General features: G+C 38.7%; 1 non-coding gene across 1 annotated transcript; it reads right to left on the bottom strand.

Annotated features, from left to right (window-relative positions):
* Positions 1-14,652: 14,652 nt before the first annotated feature.
* trnai-aau (transfer RNA isoleucine (anticodon AAU)) lies at positions 14,653-14,726 on the bottom strand. Its single transcript has one exon. It is a non-coding gene; the product is annotated as a tRNA-Ile (tRNA).
* Positions 14,727-17,744: the final 3,018 nt, after the last annotated feature.

Raw genomic sequence — 17,744 nt, forward strand, 5'->3', positions numbered from 1 at the left:
ACTATTCTTTTGTCACCTTCGTGTCTCTGTTTTCCCTTTTTTCCACTTCATGCTCTAGCAGTTTAATCAGACAGCAGTAAAACTTTAGTTCAACCCGCTCCTCAGCTCTCGTCTGAGAGGAAAACATTCTTTCCGTCCTGAGTCAGTGGCGTGAAACGTGTTGTCAGGGAAGATAATTACAAATACTTAAATGATTAACGGAAGATGTCTTCATCTCTTTACCAGATAAATTAAACAGGAAGGATTGTTGATAACAAGTCACGTCACTGGTGTCAGGAGAACTGTCTCAGTCTGTGTATCGCATTAAAAACATTTTTAGTGGTGGATCCGAGTGGCCGTCAACATCATGGTTTCATATAAAGTTACAGTGCAGCTATTATGCTTGTGCCACAGCTATTGACTTTACAAATTAGACTGCAGTGACGTGTTGCCTTATTTACCCTCTGCTGGTCGGGGACGTTGTATTGCTCACAAATGGAAACAATCATGCAAACAAAGAGGGAAACTGGCACAGAGAGAACAGAGAACAACAACAGCTTTCTTATGAGCAGCTCCCTCCGTCAGTTGAAGTTTTTGGCTCGACAATATTAATGCCAGATTGCCAACCAGAGTGGACTCACATGTGCACAGGCCCTCTGGAAGTAGTTTTGTTGACTTGTTTCCTAATAACATCAGCCTGTAGTCCAGATTTTTGTCTCTATTGAATTTTCTCATTGCAAATAAAGCAGGCTCACCTGTCTTTCATGTTGCTTATATCAAAGTATTTACAGGTGTGGAAAAAAGTTTTTTGTGGCTTCAAAGGGACACACAAATATCCTCAAGTGATGTCACTTGAGTCAACATGGGTTTGAGCTGAGGAAGAAAACTTTTTTGGTGGTGAATTAGAAAGATAGGATTTTACCAGACCTTTGTAGCTTTTCCTCATCTCCACTTGAGGCTGAAGGATACGTTAGCCGCTACAAGCATAACACACTTGAATCTCCAGCCAACCTGACTGTGATCAAGTTGCATTGTGGGTAATGTAGGTGCAATGTTTTGACAAGAAAAAAAGTGGGGAGAATTGGTGGAATAAAAAACAAATTTTTTCTAGTTCTGCTGCATTGATTATGTTTTTTTAACTGTCCATCATTAGTTTAACAATGTTATTGGAGTGTAATGCTAAATCAGTGGAGGGTTGCAGTCAGTGAGCCTTTTTTTTTGTTGAAGCCTCCTAATAGAGTGAAATGACTCAGAAGAATCAAAGAGGCAGCCATGATAAGAGCTGGTTGAATTTGCTAAATGCTAAGGAAAGGTCATTTAGTAAATGTCCTTTAGGACAGAATCCTTTATGAATGAAAAGGAGCTACTGTTGTCCCACTGATCCTTGAAGCAACACCATTTAAAGCAACACTCCATTGCAGTCACCAGTGTGTGGGCGCACATAAATGTAGAAACAACAGAGCACCTATTTCATGCCTGTGACACATCTAAAACTTATGGAAAAAATTGCATGATTGCTCCAAATCCATAAATATAGATTTCTTCTCTGTCAAATCTATCCAGTTAAAAGTTATCTTGAAGTTCAAGTATATTGAATTTCTTATTAAAAAACAATTTTCCCTATTTAACAAAGGTCATGCAGAAAATGTACTTGTCTGAATATAATTTACTCCACCTTCTTGCTCAATTCCTTAATTTTATTTAATTATTACTCTACTGTATATTACTTTTACATTATATTGTTTGTTTTTGGTTTTCTTTTCAATAATATCCATTTTGTTGTTGTTTCCTTTGAGTAACTGATGGTTAAATATAGGCTATATGGCTTCCATATAAATAAAGTTGTTCAAAAAACAAACAAATGTGAATTCACAATAGCTGCGACCAGCTATTACAATGTATGTATGCACATGTATCCACCATATCCAGTGATGCATGCTGCAAGGCTCTGTGACAACATTTCATGAGTTATGGAAAAGGGGCATGGCTAAAGTATAGGAGGTGAGGAAAACCATTTCCAATGAAAAATGAACTCTGATTAGTATGATGATGAGTCCCACATGAGCCTTAAACAGGTACTGAGTTATGAAAAGGACATGGCAAAAGTATGTGGTGAGGTTAACTGGCACCGTTAAAATAGGAACTGAGACTAACTGCTGTGACGAATAATGACCCCTACAGGAGTCTACAAGAAGTAGCCCATGAGCTCATTGTAAGGGTGGGGCATAAGTCGCTAATGATTAAATAACTCTGCTGGGTGCAGTTCATGTTACGGTAACCTGTTTGGAGGTCACTCCCATTGCCACACCCTCTTTTACCCAATTGGCCTGAACGCAAACACACACCTTCATACACTGATTTGACCTCCATGTCAAATTTCAGCCTTCTTATGGCGAAAACCGTGGCCCCCAAGAGTCGGGAATTTTTGTGGACTGACCAACTGACCGACTGACTGATCCACAGTGCAACCGTTGATTCTCTGATTCTCTTAGCACCAGTCTGTCTTTCTTAATGTCCTTACGTATTCTCCCTCACATCTTTCCTTGACCTCCTGATGTTTTATAGCAAGGTTGAGGTAAAGTGTTCAGGAAAAGATTTAGGATAGGTTTTTTTTTTTTTTTTTTTTGACTACTTGACTGCAGTCAAGGACTCTTTTCTAACTCCCCGAAAACCTTGCCTTTGCTGACCTCCAGTGGCTTAGCTTCTCATCTGGCTGCACTGATGTAGAACATTACTCCTGCAGTGTCATACCTCTACCCACACCCAACCAGGTCAGTGGTACTGGCTGTGGAGATGAAACAGGCTTGGATTTTTCAAACCGTTGAGGGCTTGTCAGCCTGGTGATAAATTATCCCCTGCTCCTTCAGGTTGGCTCCAACTCATTATATAAGTTTAAGAAATGCACCGAACAAGAAGCAGCAACTTGGATGGATTAAAGTCACACAACACCTAACTATTTTTAGATTTTCTTTATTTGGAACCACTGGCATTGTACTTACTTTAATTAAGGAGCAGCAGTTACAGCAATTGGGTCCTCATCGCCTTGTATTGTAATTAGCCTATGATTTATCTTAATACAGCATAGACAAGTCACAGTAACCACAACTTAATTAAAAGGAAAAATGAAAATGACAGAATCTGTTTTGTGCTTGAGTTTTGCATTCATACTGTTTTTAGTGGACTCGTCTTCTGAAGTGTGTGACCTCGTCTGTGGGACTGAACCAGCCTACACATATGCCAGCTCAGCGCCTTCACAGCTTTTTCAGTTTATTTTTCCATCCCATCACAAATTGCAAAAATCTGTAGCATAATTTATGTAATTCAAACAAACTGTAAACAAAACGCAGCCTCTAATCTGTAGAATTTCCTTTTATTATACACGCTCATATGTTGTGCAGCTGTGCCTCCAAACCCAGCCATGGGAACCCTGTGAATGCAGGCCTAACAAGCATAAAATGCCAAGACATGGGGACAAACTACATGATGAGATTCTTAGGATCAAGATTCTTTTTGTTACAGATTAGTCAAGTGTAGGGGTTTTAATTAGTATAAGATACTAACCCAAACCTTGAGCATGTGGAAGGAAAAACTGGACAGATTTTCAAGAACAGAGAGAATAGCCTGGATTTTGGTTAGCTTAAGTAGCAGGCCAGCATTTAGCAGGTCCCTCGAACTGGGCCTCGTCAGCACTGATCCCTGCTTTTGTGAGCTGCAAGCTCCGCCTTGTTTCTTCAGTTCAGTTAAGAGTGGTGCTGGATGGATCCAGAAGTAAAAGTGCTGGTTTTCATGCAAATGTATCTGAGCTGGAAGGTAGCGAAGCTCATCTGATCTTTCCAACAGTTGGCATCTCTGCATCACTCATTCAACCGCCACACTCCCCACACACCTGAGCACCTGACTCATGTGATTAACTATTCCAGTAGGTGCTTACAGTAACGTAATTTAACAGATTAACAACATGTCATTACTATTTTTCAATGAAAACTAGTCAAAATGGTTTGGGGAAAAGGAAACAAAACTTATAAGTGGTCCTTTCATTTTCATAATTATTAGTGTGCCTGCATGTTTAAGGAAATATTCTCTTGACATTCACATAAATCAGTGAAATGCTGTGATTTGAAATGGCACACAGCTCAGCTAATGGTGCTGGAGTCGGTTTCCTGCGGGGGGAAGTTGGATTTCTGCCTTTGCACCTGGCGGACTCTATAGTGGAAAGAAAAAGCTGAAAAATCTCTTCAACCCCGGGCTTAAGGAAATGGCACAACCTGCATGTTGTATCTTTTCCAACAAAGTGGAGAATGAAGACAGAGTGAAATTTGATGTCTCTCGCAGACACTGAAGCTCACCATGAGGAACATCTTGCATCAAAGATAACCTCCTGTGCGATGATCCAAAGTTCAAACGGGTGGTGTAATGTGACGTTACGTGACATCAAGTTCCTGAGCCTCACTGGGTGAATCATACCTTCAAATATCCAAAGAATTCAGAGAAAGTGAAAAATAATAACATGGGACAGGGAGGCTGTGGCTCTCTGTAAACCACAATGAGATGTTTGGATTGAGTGCAGGATGGAGAGTTTAAGAAACTTAGAGTGCACAGACATACTAAGTTAATGTACTGATGAGCCTTTTTGCAATTGTTTCTTCAAATAGTTCCATCAGAGTTTTAGAGCTCCTGAAAAAAAAAAGGCTGGAGTTATTCAATGTATTTATTTTCACATCCCATTAAAACAGCAAAACCAGCAATGTGTTATTTTATCTCTCAATATCTTCCACCTGCCCCACCCAATCACTCCTATTGAGGCTAAAACTCCATAAACATATAGTTTCATTTTAAAGGTGCAATCACCACCTTACAGTTGTATGTCTCTGACAGTCAGTCAAGTTGCAGTTTATGTCTGTCCAGATGCATATAGTCAAGACTTTAAAGGAATTTAATAAATAAAAAAAAAATGTTGGCAAAATGGAAGCAGTGAACATACATGTGTGATCCCATTAAATAATTTCCAGAGAGTGACATGCTGTCAACACTTAAAGTCTATTTTTACAAAGGACTGATAGAGAGCTGACCATTATCTCACAGTGACCTTTCACCACCTAGTATCCAAGTGGACGTTTGACTTGTCCTTTGTCTTTGTAGCATGTGGTTGCGTGCTAGCCACGGGACATTTGAAATAGAATAGGTGAGTTTTGCAGGTAATAATGCAGTTGGTTAGACTGAGTTTGGAAGCACAGGTTAATTAACTGGCACTGAATGTATTAACTAGATCTTTTCAACCACAACTTCATAGATACACTTGAGTTGATTGATTTAACATATAAAAGCACCCACAAGGTTACTCTGCAGCCTTGAATTGCCTCTAGTCCAATTAATTATTTATTTTCTAAGAGATTGTACTGATATTTTACAAGGAAATATGTAGTTTTTACCTATTAAAAGGTCGCTCAGCTGCACTCATTATAATGGTTACACTCTGCTGTGGGCATGCTGCAGCAAACGAGTTGCGCCTCATCTGTGTCCCATTGTCACGGCGACACAACCCTGGGAAACTTGGCATACGCCTGGTTGTCTGTGCATATATGAAACAACGAAAAATTAGAGCATTTGGCTGCTCCTGCTCCAAAACTGACACTCATCGCTCAACCAGCTCTTCTTGGTCCGTCACTGCTTTTCATCAGTACTTCATTACAGTTCATTTTCTAGACATTACACATGCTGATAATTTAAAACACAACTTTGCATGGAAAAGTGTGATACTTTGGTCTTCCTGACACACGCAACCCTTTCCAGTTAACACCTGCTACATGAGTAGGTAAGCCCACAATGAGGCTCACAATGACAATGCCAACATACTGCTCTTTTGCCCATTCATCAGAAGGAGAAAGCACACAGGAGTCCAATATGTCCTATGCTGAAACTGCTTTAATAAGGAGAATGAAAGAATAATCAGTACGTGCTTTGTCCCGATGTTCCCTTCAACTCTGGAGTTTCGGTCCCCCGGGATAGTCTTTAAACATTCACAGATAGGGTCATGATGGACATATGCCCAAGTAAGGTCAGACCCAACACATCTACAACATATAGAATTAGCCTATTGGTCTGAAAATTCAAACACACAAAGTATGAATGTACAAGGCCTGAGACCACAGCTCAGCACCCTTCGCTTCCATTAGCTCAGGGTCAGTGTTATCCAAACCAGATTACAGTGACGTCTTCTCTGTTCAGAAAGACAAGACAAACACCTCTCCAACCTTAGCCGCAATAGCAACACTATCGGGTTTTTCCCTTGTTTATCTGAAGCAACAGCTGCATCTACTATGTAAAAGAAAGAAAGTATGTCTGTTCAGAATTAGTGTTGGCCCCTCAATGACTCCAGGTTTTAGTGTGATGCCTAAAATTGGAAAAAACGGTTTACCATGCTCACCATCTTAGTTAAGCTTTTTTGTATGCTAAGATTATGTTTAAGACTGATGGGAGTGTCATTCATTTTGCAGGTATTTGGTCATAAACCAAACATTTACTTGATGATTGCTTGAAAAGTCAAGACTCAGAATTATTACAATTCACCCCGAGAGGAACATGAATGTGTGCACCATTTTTCATGATAATTTGTACAGTAGTTGTTGAGATATTTCAGTCAGGAGTGGACCAAACTGACCGGCTGTCCAACACTGCCATCCCTAGAGACTAACCACTAGCATGGTTAAAACCACTGTATGTTTTAGCAAACCTCATCCAAACAAGAGTAAATCATGCATTTAGGGACTACTGTGAGGACACGTTTAGTGCTGTAGTGAGTATTTGTTGCTGCAGTTGTGTGTGACTGACTAAACTAGAGTGTATTCATTGTACTGCAAGAACATGTCGCCCAGAGCAACAGTGTGGCTCACTGATGATGTGTTTTTAATAATTTCTAAACAACAAAGGAGCTCTATGGCTCTGAGGAATAAGATACATACTAAATGCTTTGCATACACAGGCAATTCTTGTTAAGAATCAATCCATTGTTGGTTTTAGTATTTCCACAGGATTTACAATAAGACACACAGTAGATACAGAATAATTCCAGACTTAAAGACTAAAGTTTCCTATTGTTTCTGATATCAAACAAACAAAGAAAAGTGGAGTTGATTTAAGGGGATAACACTGTGTATATTCCAGCTGGCTCAGGCTACATACTGCAAGAGCCATCTCTGCTGTGTCCTTTGACCATGTCCTCCTCTCAGATTAATGCTTTCCAAAAACTCTTATGTAACACTGAAGCAGCCTTAATTTGAAAAATGTTTTTGGCATTATGAGGGGATGTATATTTAACTTTGTCTCTTTTTTCAAATAAGCGCAGGCTTTAAAGCTGAATAAAACGAAAACAGGCATTTGTGTGTCCTCACTCTGCTCTGACAGTGATCTGTATTCATTTTCCTCACGTAATTTCCTCTGCAATTACACCGAGTCCAAAGGTGACGTCCCCAGGAGCAGGACATGGAGTGAAGGGTGCATGGTGGGCTCATAAAAGACCCATTCAGTTTTGGCTGGCAGCAGAAGTGCTTTAAGCCAAGTCAAGTCCTGCTAGATATCTTGACGTTTAATAGTGGATTAGGAAATCTCCTGGATGGGAGATGTGAGCGCCTGGAGCCTGTGGCCATTATCTGGGAACTCTTACTGAGGTCACATGGCTTGGAAAACAGCTGCATCGAGAAACAGCATCTAATTCTCCATTCGTGAGAATGAATTATCACGTTCTGTTGGTTCTCATGAGGATGCACAACTCGATGCTGCTGAACAGATTCATGGAGTCCTCAAGTGTTTTTTTTTTTTTTCCTCATCTGTATATATGAGAAATTATACAAGAAAGTATAAAGGTAAACATAAGAGATTCACAAATCCACTCACTTGCACTGTGTTTGGATCGAGATTGTAAGGAGACTAACTGTATACCGTAAAAATAATAGTGTGCAGGCTGTCTTTAACTTTTAAGTTGACTGAATTTGAAAAGACAAGTTGAGGCAATTTTTTAATGATTCAAAACAAATGAACTTGTCTTGTCAAACTTGACATTAATTTAGCTGTATTTGAAAAAAAAAAAGCTCAACAAGCTTAAGATACATAGTAAAAATAAATTATTTGTTTCAACTTAAAAAAATATTAGTGTCTGGACTGTATTAAAATTTTGAGTTGACTGAATTTGAAAAGAAAAGTATAGGTAATTTTGAAATGATTTAAGAGAAATAAGCATTTCCAGTGAAATAAATGATATTAATTCAGTTGTACTTGAGAAAATTTGTTCAATAAGCTCAAGATATACAGTGAAATAAAATATTTGTTTTAAATCTTAAAAAAAGTTAGTGTCCTGGCTGCCAAAAATGTTAAATTAACTGAAATTGCTGAGAGAAGTTGAAGTAATTTTGCAATGATTCAAAACAAATGAACTTTTCTAGTCAAATAAACTTGATGCCACTTCAATTTTACTTGAGAAAACATTCAATAAGATATACAGTAAATAAAATGATTTGTTTTGATTTGTTAGTGTCCAGGCTTCCCTAAACATTTAAGTTGACTGAATTTAAAGGAGAAGTTGAGACGATTTTGTAAATCAAAAGAGTTGAGTCAGTTTCTTAAATTTGAAGTATAAGGGGGTAAGGACCCACTTACACAGATGAGTTCAGATGAGCCACTGCTGGCAGAAAGGGAGATGTCATCACATCCCCACTCCATAAAAACAAGACTCTACCTAGTTAAATACATACATTACTCCACTTGCATCCCTCTGTCCCCAAAACCCCAGCAGCCTTGGTACCACAGAAGCAGTATAAGAGGATGTGGGACAGATAGATGAGCAGAGGGAGAAACAAGCAACATTTGAATAAGGGTGCATATGTTACTGCTGAAGGCAGCAACACAGGAGAACTGAACCAAAACCTGGAGATGTGTAGCTCTAGGAGAGATGAGATAAGGCAGTTACTTGGTAAAAACCTCCACAGATGCTACTACTTCGCCTCAACAACCTGACTGTCACATAGACATACTGTATACACACAGTAGGGCTGCAACTAACGGTCATTTTCACAGTCGATTAATTGGTAAATGATTTTCTCTATAGTTGTTTGGTCAACTGAATATCAGAAAATGGTGAAAAATGTCAAAAAAAAATGTCTTTCCTCTTCTTTTGCCAACAACCCAAAGATATTCTGTTTACTTTTGCAGAAGAGTAAAGAAACCAAAAAAGAAAAAAAAAAACATATTTAAGAAGCTGGAATCAGAGTGTTTTGACTTTTTTTTCTTTTAAAAATGACTCAAACTGATTAATCGATTATAAAAATAGTTGACGATCAATTTTACAATCAATTAATCCTCACAGCCCTAATACATAGATGCCGCATTGGCCTTTGAATTGAACATCAGCGTCGTTGCAGTGTTTCCTAGGTCAAGACAGGCCTGTAAATAAATACATGTAAACGGGGGAAGCTGCTGTTTCTGAATAAAAAGCACTATACCATTTATTTCTAAACCGATTGTATTATATTGTATTATAATTGTATTATATTCAAGGATTTATGATCTACATGGAATGATAAAAAAAATCATTCAGAAAAACAGCAGCTCCGCCCTTTACATTTGTGTATTCACAGGTCTTGACCTGGGGAACTTGGCGGCAATGTCAACGTAACTCAGCCATAAGCCGAAGCGGTCAATGCGGTGTCCATGTATATATGTCTTTGGACTGCCAGCTCCTGCAGCAAGAGCTCAGATGAGCCACTGCTCACAGAAAGGGAGGGGTCGTCACAGTAGCAATACAGTAATCTAAGTTCCATAACTTCAAAGATATAGTGCTGAAAATTCACCTTTACTTCAGTTACATTTGATTTCCCGCCATCATCTTTCATCCTCTTTGCAGCAGATATCTGTCTACTTGGCGCTCTTGCAGCAATGCCCCTGCAATGTTTCCTTCACTCCCCTTCTCCTCATTCTTACTCTCACCACTTCTCTCCTTTTGGCTCTTACTGGCCCTTCACATGATCTTTCCTCTCCTCCTCCTCCTCCTCTCTGATCTCCCTCTTTTTCTCATCACCATCCTCTGTTCACTCTCCCACATCCTCTTGGAGACTTCTCCTGGTCTCATGCTCATGACTCATCATCCCACATGGAAACATTTTCTCTGTGGATGTGAAGGAGCTTTTACTGCTGTTAATGAAAATTTAAACAACGCCCCCCCTCAAGTTGGAGCAAAAGGAAAAACGGGGGAAAAAAGGAAATCTGTTTTTTCTCCTCTTATCCAAACATTGCTACTTTTGATGGAGATAATATAAACTTGTCTATGATGCATTTTAGTATCTGGTAATAGCAAGCAGTATGTGTCATGTCACACGACTGTGCACTCTTCCTCAGATCACACCAAGTGTCGGTGAAGACTGCCCCCTGCTGGTCATCTATTATGTGACCTCTTCTCCTATCCAAGGCAATCACTGTCAGGTTAAACCTCTCGAGCTATCTGCATCTGATTTAGATACCGCTGGACTGCTCTGTCATCAGTATATGTTAGAGACAGATTGTGTAAAATGCATTGTCACTGAAAGGAAAACTTAAGCACTTTTCATATATATTCAAGCTATAATGTGCCTGGCCTACAAACAGTTACTTAAACTTAGTGAGCATGATTTAAAGCTACAGTATGCTATTGTGGATTTGCAAATTCAGATCCACAATGGTTTTCTAACTATTTAATTTAGGGTCTCATGTAAATGAAAGTTAGCACCTAAAAGTATTATAAATTAGTTTTAATCCAAATTTGAAATATTGTCATCTAACTTTTAGTGCACTTTCCTGATATTGGGTTTGAACTGGCAGTGATTATGTTCTGACATTTATTATAAAAATTATGCACTTAATTCCATGAACCATGCCTCTTTGAGTTTGAACCAACTCAACAGTGAACTCAATCCGTTCTATCGCTCCGGACTCCAGTGACAGTGTTATTTTTCTTCAGAGAGCACAGGAGTTGCTAGTCTACTGCTGCCTCAATCCACAGGCAAGTAATGTCAGTTTGGATCAAAACGAATGTGTTAAAACACCACAGTCACAATAACAAACTAACACATCAAAGTAGCAGTAAACCAGCAAAGTACTGGAGTGAAAATATTATAATATATCATACACTTAAACTGATATTGATTACATTTTGCTGCTGACTCTGTCCACAGCAGACGATTGCTTAACTTCTGTGCTGGTGCTCCTGCCACACCAACACAGTCTTGATAAATGGTCTCTAAACAGCAAAATTATATTAAATTATATGGTTTTTTATTATACATAAAGACAAATATCCAGAGGCTTTAACAGGCTCAAAGGCCTTTCAAGTTCAGTGAATTACTACAACTATATGAGAAGTCCTTGAGGATACAGTCATAAATGAGCAAAACAAAAAAAACATTAGTCTGATGTGTCCAATAGTAAGTCAGATTAGCTGCGGATCATTAATATATAAACGTGGACAACATGACAGCTCCACAGTGAAGCCACAACAGCTCGATTGGCCCCTGGTGGCTGGATGCAATATAGGTCATAAACCCCCACCCCCTCCGTGTTCTTGTGGGACATGGGTCAAACTAAAACATCAAGGTGCACGTCAAATTTTTCTCAAAGATGGTTTCTGTCATTTTCAGTGGCTCTTATTGCACCAATGTTTGCTAAAGTGTTCATTTTTCTGATCAGGTTTATTTGCATTAGTTATTTGATGCTATATATTTCATGCCATGATTGACAGATCTTTGATAACATGATTCCAAATATGATCACTACTGCAGAGACTCCAAATGACGTCACTGAAGCAAGATGGCGGCGCTCATATCTGTTGTCATTTTTGTGCAGTAGGAAAAAGTGGAGACGCGACATCCATCTTTATTTATAGCCTATGCTGTGGACAGAGACTTACACTGACACATGCATAATCCATTAATTATAAAGATTAAAAGATTTGGAGTTTATTGAGAGGACACAGGATTTCAAGCTGGGGTGTGCCTCCCCAGAGAGGTGAAAGGATCAGGAGCACGCTGGTGTTACAAAAACAAACGATTAGTTTTCAGAGTTTGGCTGCTTGTCAGCACAGTCAGAAGTCGGGGCAGCAGCGGTGGTTGTGACACACAGCCCACGGAGGCAACAAGGGTACTATAAAACCCTTAGTGCTGTATTGCTGCAATTTAGTGTTAAGTTCATACTCCTACTCAGAGTCATAACCTGGACAAATCAGAACACATGATGTCATAACCCCCCCCCTCCCCCCCTTCTCACAACTCCAGAACTAGCCTGAGATCCATCACTTTTTAAAATTTTCCATGGTATCACACAATTAAAGTTGTCTATACACAGATGGGTACACTGCAAACAGGACCATACTTTTAATAGTGCCAATTTGCCAAAATGGCAACAAATAGTTGGCTAAAACACACAAGGCTCCAGATGTTGCCCGCAGCTAAGTGACCAACTCCATGGTAACTTTAAACCTCCAGTAAACAGGAAGAATAATGCTTGGGATGGAGGGGGTGGGTGGGGGGGGCACAGCTGTCTCGGTTTTGTCTGAGGGGTTGGGAGTGTGAAGAAAACCCCTCCTAAAGCAGAACTGTGTTTATATACCACCCTTGCAGTCCTCTGTAACATCATGTCAGTGGCATGTTCTATGATGTGAGGCAGAAGTCAACTCTGACCTCTGGAAAAAATTACCTCATCAACAAGCGCCCCGGGCAAAGGACGCTCAGCCACTGACTCAGCTGAGTTTTCTTTTTTGCACTCAAACATGGGACTATTTTTTTAAAGAAAGTCAGACAAAAATACAGAAGAGGTCCTAATTTTTCCTGGTGCGTTTCTGTTAATAGTTTATAAAATCTGCTATCTGTCTGGAGGCTCACTGCAAACAAATAATAGAAAACAGTGATGTCAGCCACTTGAAAGGCAGCAGGTCGGAGTGGAAACATGTGAATGACGTAGACAGGCCATCTGTACAGAGCTGTGAGAAACTCAGCGAGGCCAAGACTGTTTCAAAGTATCGACAACTATTTTTGTAGCGATGGCTGTTGTTCATCACGGAACATCTGCGTTGAATAGCACATGCTAGTCTTGTTAGTCTTGTTAGTATTTCATGGTACAAACAGCAGTGGCCAGTGAAAATGAAAAATTACACTTAAAGGGATAGTTTGGATTGTTTGAAGAGGGGTTGTGTTAGATACTTACAGTAGACGGCAGGCGACATGCCCCAGTCTGGAGAAGAGAGGTGCACCAGTGTATTCCATGTTGACATATTCATAGAACTGAATATTCTGTGTGTTAAAAAAAATCAGAGAATTATGTCAAAAATGCTGGCATTTCCTGCTAGCCATTGCTAGCCAGTTACAACTTTGTGTAACCACATCTGATACTTCAGAGAGCAGTTAAGAACAGTTAAGATAACAACTCCCATGATCCCAGGCTACCTACGTCTTTTGTTATTGTTTCAATGTGAGAAAACCCATGTTGCAGAATTTTGTGTGTTCAAACTGATACTGATTTTTAAACTGGCTAAAATACATTTTGTTGTTGACCTGGTCCACAGCAGTAAATTAACTGGGGGCGTGTCGACCTCCATCCAGTGTAGATAATCCATTGACAATAGATAACTACCTCATACAACCCTGCTTGAAAAAATCTGAACTATTCCTTTAAGCCCTTTTATTTTTTAAAGTGGAACTTTTTCCCCTTGCAGAAAGGGAACTACAACTTGGTCTTGTTACACACTGTGTTGCGAAATGATAAATAAGTCTGCCATGTACCTTTAGACTTGCTGCTGGACCCACAGCAGTAAAAATGCTAAAAGCCTGTTCTGGAAATACATTGTGACCTTGTGTCCTGACTTCAAAGCATTCTCCCAACTGGTTCACAAGAGAGCCTTGACATATTTTATGTATCATATGAACCTGTAAAACTGTGTTGGTTATCCACAAGCATCAGGTTACTCAGCACTAATGTTCTGAAAGGGTTTTAAAGAGCACCAAAATTGTACTGTAAAGACAGATTTAGTAGCCACATGCAGGATACAAGTTCAGTTTTTTTCCCCTTCTTTATTTCCTCAAGGATGTCCAGAGTTTTGTGCTATACAGGATTTCTTCCTGGTTTGTATGAAACCTGTTGGTGTAAAATACAAACATTTGAGCAAAACTCGTCATTCACAGCATTTCAAGTGCATTTGAAGTGTTAAGGAATGCTTATTCCTTAAGAGAAGATAAGATAGAACTTTATTAATCCCAAAGGAAATTGCAAATTAAAGTTTTGGATAAGTTTAAATTGTACTCAATAATGATTTAAAAGTAAGTAAGTAGATTACATAGTGTACTCTGCATACTTGAGTACAAGTAAAATTACAGACTTGAAAAAAGTACAAAAAAAACCCCAAAAAAACAACACAACTTCATTGCAGTTATTTGAGTAGTTGTAATTTGTTACTTCCACCCCTTATTAATAGTGATATAAGTAAAGACATGACTTATTTGTGTATGTGCTATAAATTGATATGCATGTTCTATCGCTACTATTTACATTGGATAAATCCGCTGGTTACTGTATGCAGGCTCTTCCTCTAGTCAAGGATTTTGTTAGAGGGCTTTGTAGATTTGAGATTGATATATCTGCATGATACCGACAGAAACATAAACGTGGCCCGTACGGGGATCGAGCCCACGACCTTGGCGTTATTAGCACCACACTCTAACCAACTGAGCTAACCGGCCATGATCACTTGGCAAATGTAACATCATACAAAAAGAGATGTCCCAGCAAGAAGGAGGAACAGTGTGGGTACAGGCAGAACAGAGAAACAAAGAAACAATCCCTCACCTGTTTCTTGATTTTCATCTCATACATATCTCTATCTATCTATCTATCTATCTATCTATCTATCTATCTATCTATCTATCTATCTATCTATCTATCTATCTATCTATCTATCATTACATTTCACTCGCCTTCTTAACTCAGGTTTCATGCATACTGAAGTTGAAACAGATTATTTTCATCCTCTATTTACCTGTTGATTATTTTTTCAGTAAGTCAGTTGGTTGTTTGGTCAATGTCATGAAATGGTGAAAAATGTCAGCCAGAGTTTCACAGTGTCCAAGATGTTGTTCTCAACCCAAAGATGTTAAGTTTACAATGATAAAGGAGTAATGAAACAACACTCACAATATTCACATTTAAGAAGTTGGAATCAGAGAATTTTGACATTTTATTGTCAAAAAATTAATCAAATTGATTGATTATCAAAGTAGTTGGTGATTCATAATTGATCAATCGTTGCAGCTCTAATATTGCTGTTTTTTTTTTTGGTTTTTTTAAATTTATAGTTATTTGTAAATATTAACAAAAACGGTCAAAGGTGACTGTTTCAGTGACCTGATATAATTTTGTACAATAAAATTTATTGTTAAGCTGGAAAATATCTACATATCTTTGTTTGTGTTTACCACTTTTGAAGGATCAATTCAGAAAATGGGTTTAAGTATAGATTCTGTATATTATCTTCTGTAAAACAAATATTAGCCATTATATCATTAGCAATGTCTTTTCACTCCCTAATATCAGTATTGCCAAAGGCCTCAAAAATCCAGTATTGGTCAGGAGATACTTCACCCTATCTTTTGTCTACCAGTTATCACAATCAAACATTGATATCTTGCTTATGGTTTTTTTTTGTAGCCACAGCATTGAACAGTAGCTGAGGGTCACAAATGAGTGGTTAAAAAAAATAAAAGTTGACACATAGACCGGGATAATTTACAAGACACTGACTTCAAAACATTTTTCCACAAAAGCTGCTGGTAAAGCTGTGTGTTACATCACATTTGCATCTGTCCCAAGGGAACTTGATCAGTTTCTCCTGTAGTACCCCCCCCCACCCCCGTAAAATAATTGCCCGCCCTTGTTCTAACATCCTTTTTTTAGTTTGACTCTTGACTTCCACGGCAGAATCACATTGACTTTGTCCATATACAGTACAGTTAAAATCTATTTCTGCACTGACGTACCTTTAGCTCAGCATGTCAGCAGTCCCACAGATTTGTGTAGGTGCATGTGCCTCTGTGTACAAATATAGTACCGCTGTGGTAGATTCGAGGTCAGCAGAAGAGTGATCGGGGTCAGTTACCTTCTCACACTCACGCTCGTGCTGACTGATTCTGGCAGGCTGTGCGCTGACATGAGGCCAAGCCTGCTTCAACACATGCCTGGACATGGGTTTGAGTCAACACGTGTTTATACAGCGAATGCACAAACATATACTGTAACATCTCTATATATAGGCGAGAGTAATCTAAAGCAGCCCGATGCATTCAATGCATGTCTGAAAAAGCAAAAAAGTCAGTCAATTTATATCAAAGGCAAGAAAGAACAATGCATATGCTTCCCATGTACATTTAGGAAGACATAACATGAAGAGCCAGCACAGCAAAAACAAACACAATGTCAATCTCCTCGTTTGCATTTCTCTCCAATGTGTCATTTTCAAAACAAAGGCAACCATGTCATGAAATTAAATGAGTTCCTCGCTTCCACAAACATGCAAGGAACGGCCCTGATGTACGTGGTTTCACACTAAATCACATCAAATGTCTGCCACTTCCTTTTAATGTTGAGCTACACAGCAGATCAAAGGCTACAAAGTAAATAAGTCACGTGTGTTTCGAATTCTTCTCCGTAACAGGATGCAGAAGGGACTAAAAACAATTAATATGAAATCACCACCAGACTTTTACTTCGTAGCATTCATGAACAGATGGTAGCCAGATATGCCTTTACAAAATAAAATGTCCATAACTTCTCCATCATGTTAATTCCTGCTGATTACAGATTCAGAGAGAATTAACTACAACAGTAGTATTTCATGATGACTTCATCCATATAGCAATTTTAATTTTGCACTAACTTTAATATTGCTTTGCCTGTTAAAGGTTTGTCATTGCAACTCCTTTAATTATCCAGAGCCATTCATACCATCTAAGATATACATGTGGACCAAAATAGCTTTGATTCTGATTATTGGCTCTTATATAAAGTTACCCTGCAGTCTAATGTCATTAATATGCTCCTTCACACATTAGGTTCTTCTCCATGTACGTGAATTGTTAATGCCAGGCCACAGAAAAAGGCAAACTTATTTTCATTGACTCAAATGTGACACCATTAAGCCCCGCAGACCAAACATAATTAAATACTCATCATCGTTGATGGAGCCCAGCCAGCTCCATCCAAGACCAAATAGCAAGAAGGAAAAATGATGCCAATATACAAGTGTCAAAAACTGCAGTCCCTCAGTTAGTGTGTCTTTTGACCACTGAATTTTCCTTTCATAAAGGGGTATTAAACAGAAAAGTGATTATTTGTTGATGGTGTTAGAATAAAAAAAAAAAAAAGAAAAACAAGGCATCTTTCTGTCAAAATAGTCTTTCAGTTCTCATTAAACTGAAATAAAATTACTAGAAAACAGAAGGGATATTTTATTTTCATACTTTCAGTCACTGACTTGATCAGGTTTTCGAAAATGATGGCTCACTTGGACTTTCTGCAGATGAAAGGTCATGTTTTCCCACGTTTTAAATCATATCATAGTACCTCTCCGATGACATTTTAGCCTGGCCTAAAGCAATACTGATAGATTTAGTGCTCATCTTGTAAAGGACCAATTCTGGTCACAGAATATGTAAAAACAGGCCTTTTTTCCATTTTTTTCTAATGATTTTTTTCTTTAAAGCTAG

The sequence above is a fragment of the Lutjanus erythropterus genome, chromosome 8 (genome assembly GCF_056507025.1).
Source record: "Lutjanus erythropterus isolate fLutEry1 chromosome 8, fLutEry1.hap2, whole genome shotgun sequence".
In the NCBI taxonomy this organism is placed as follows: Eukaryota; Metazoa; Chordata; class Actinopteri; order Lutjaniformes; family Lutjanidae; genus Lutjanus; species Lutjanus erythropterus.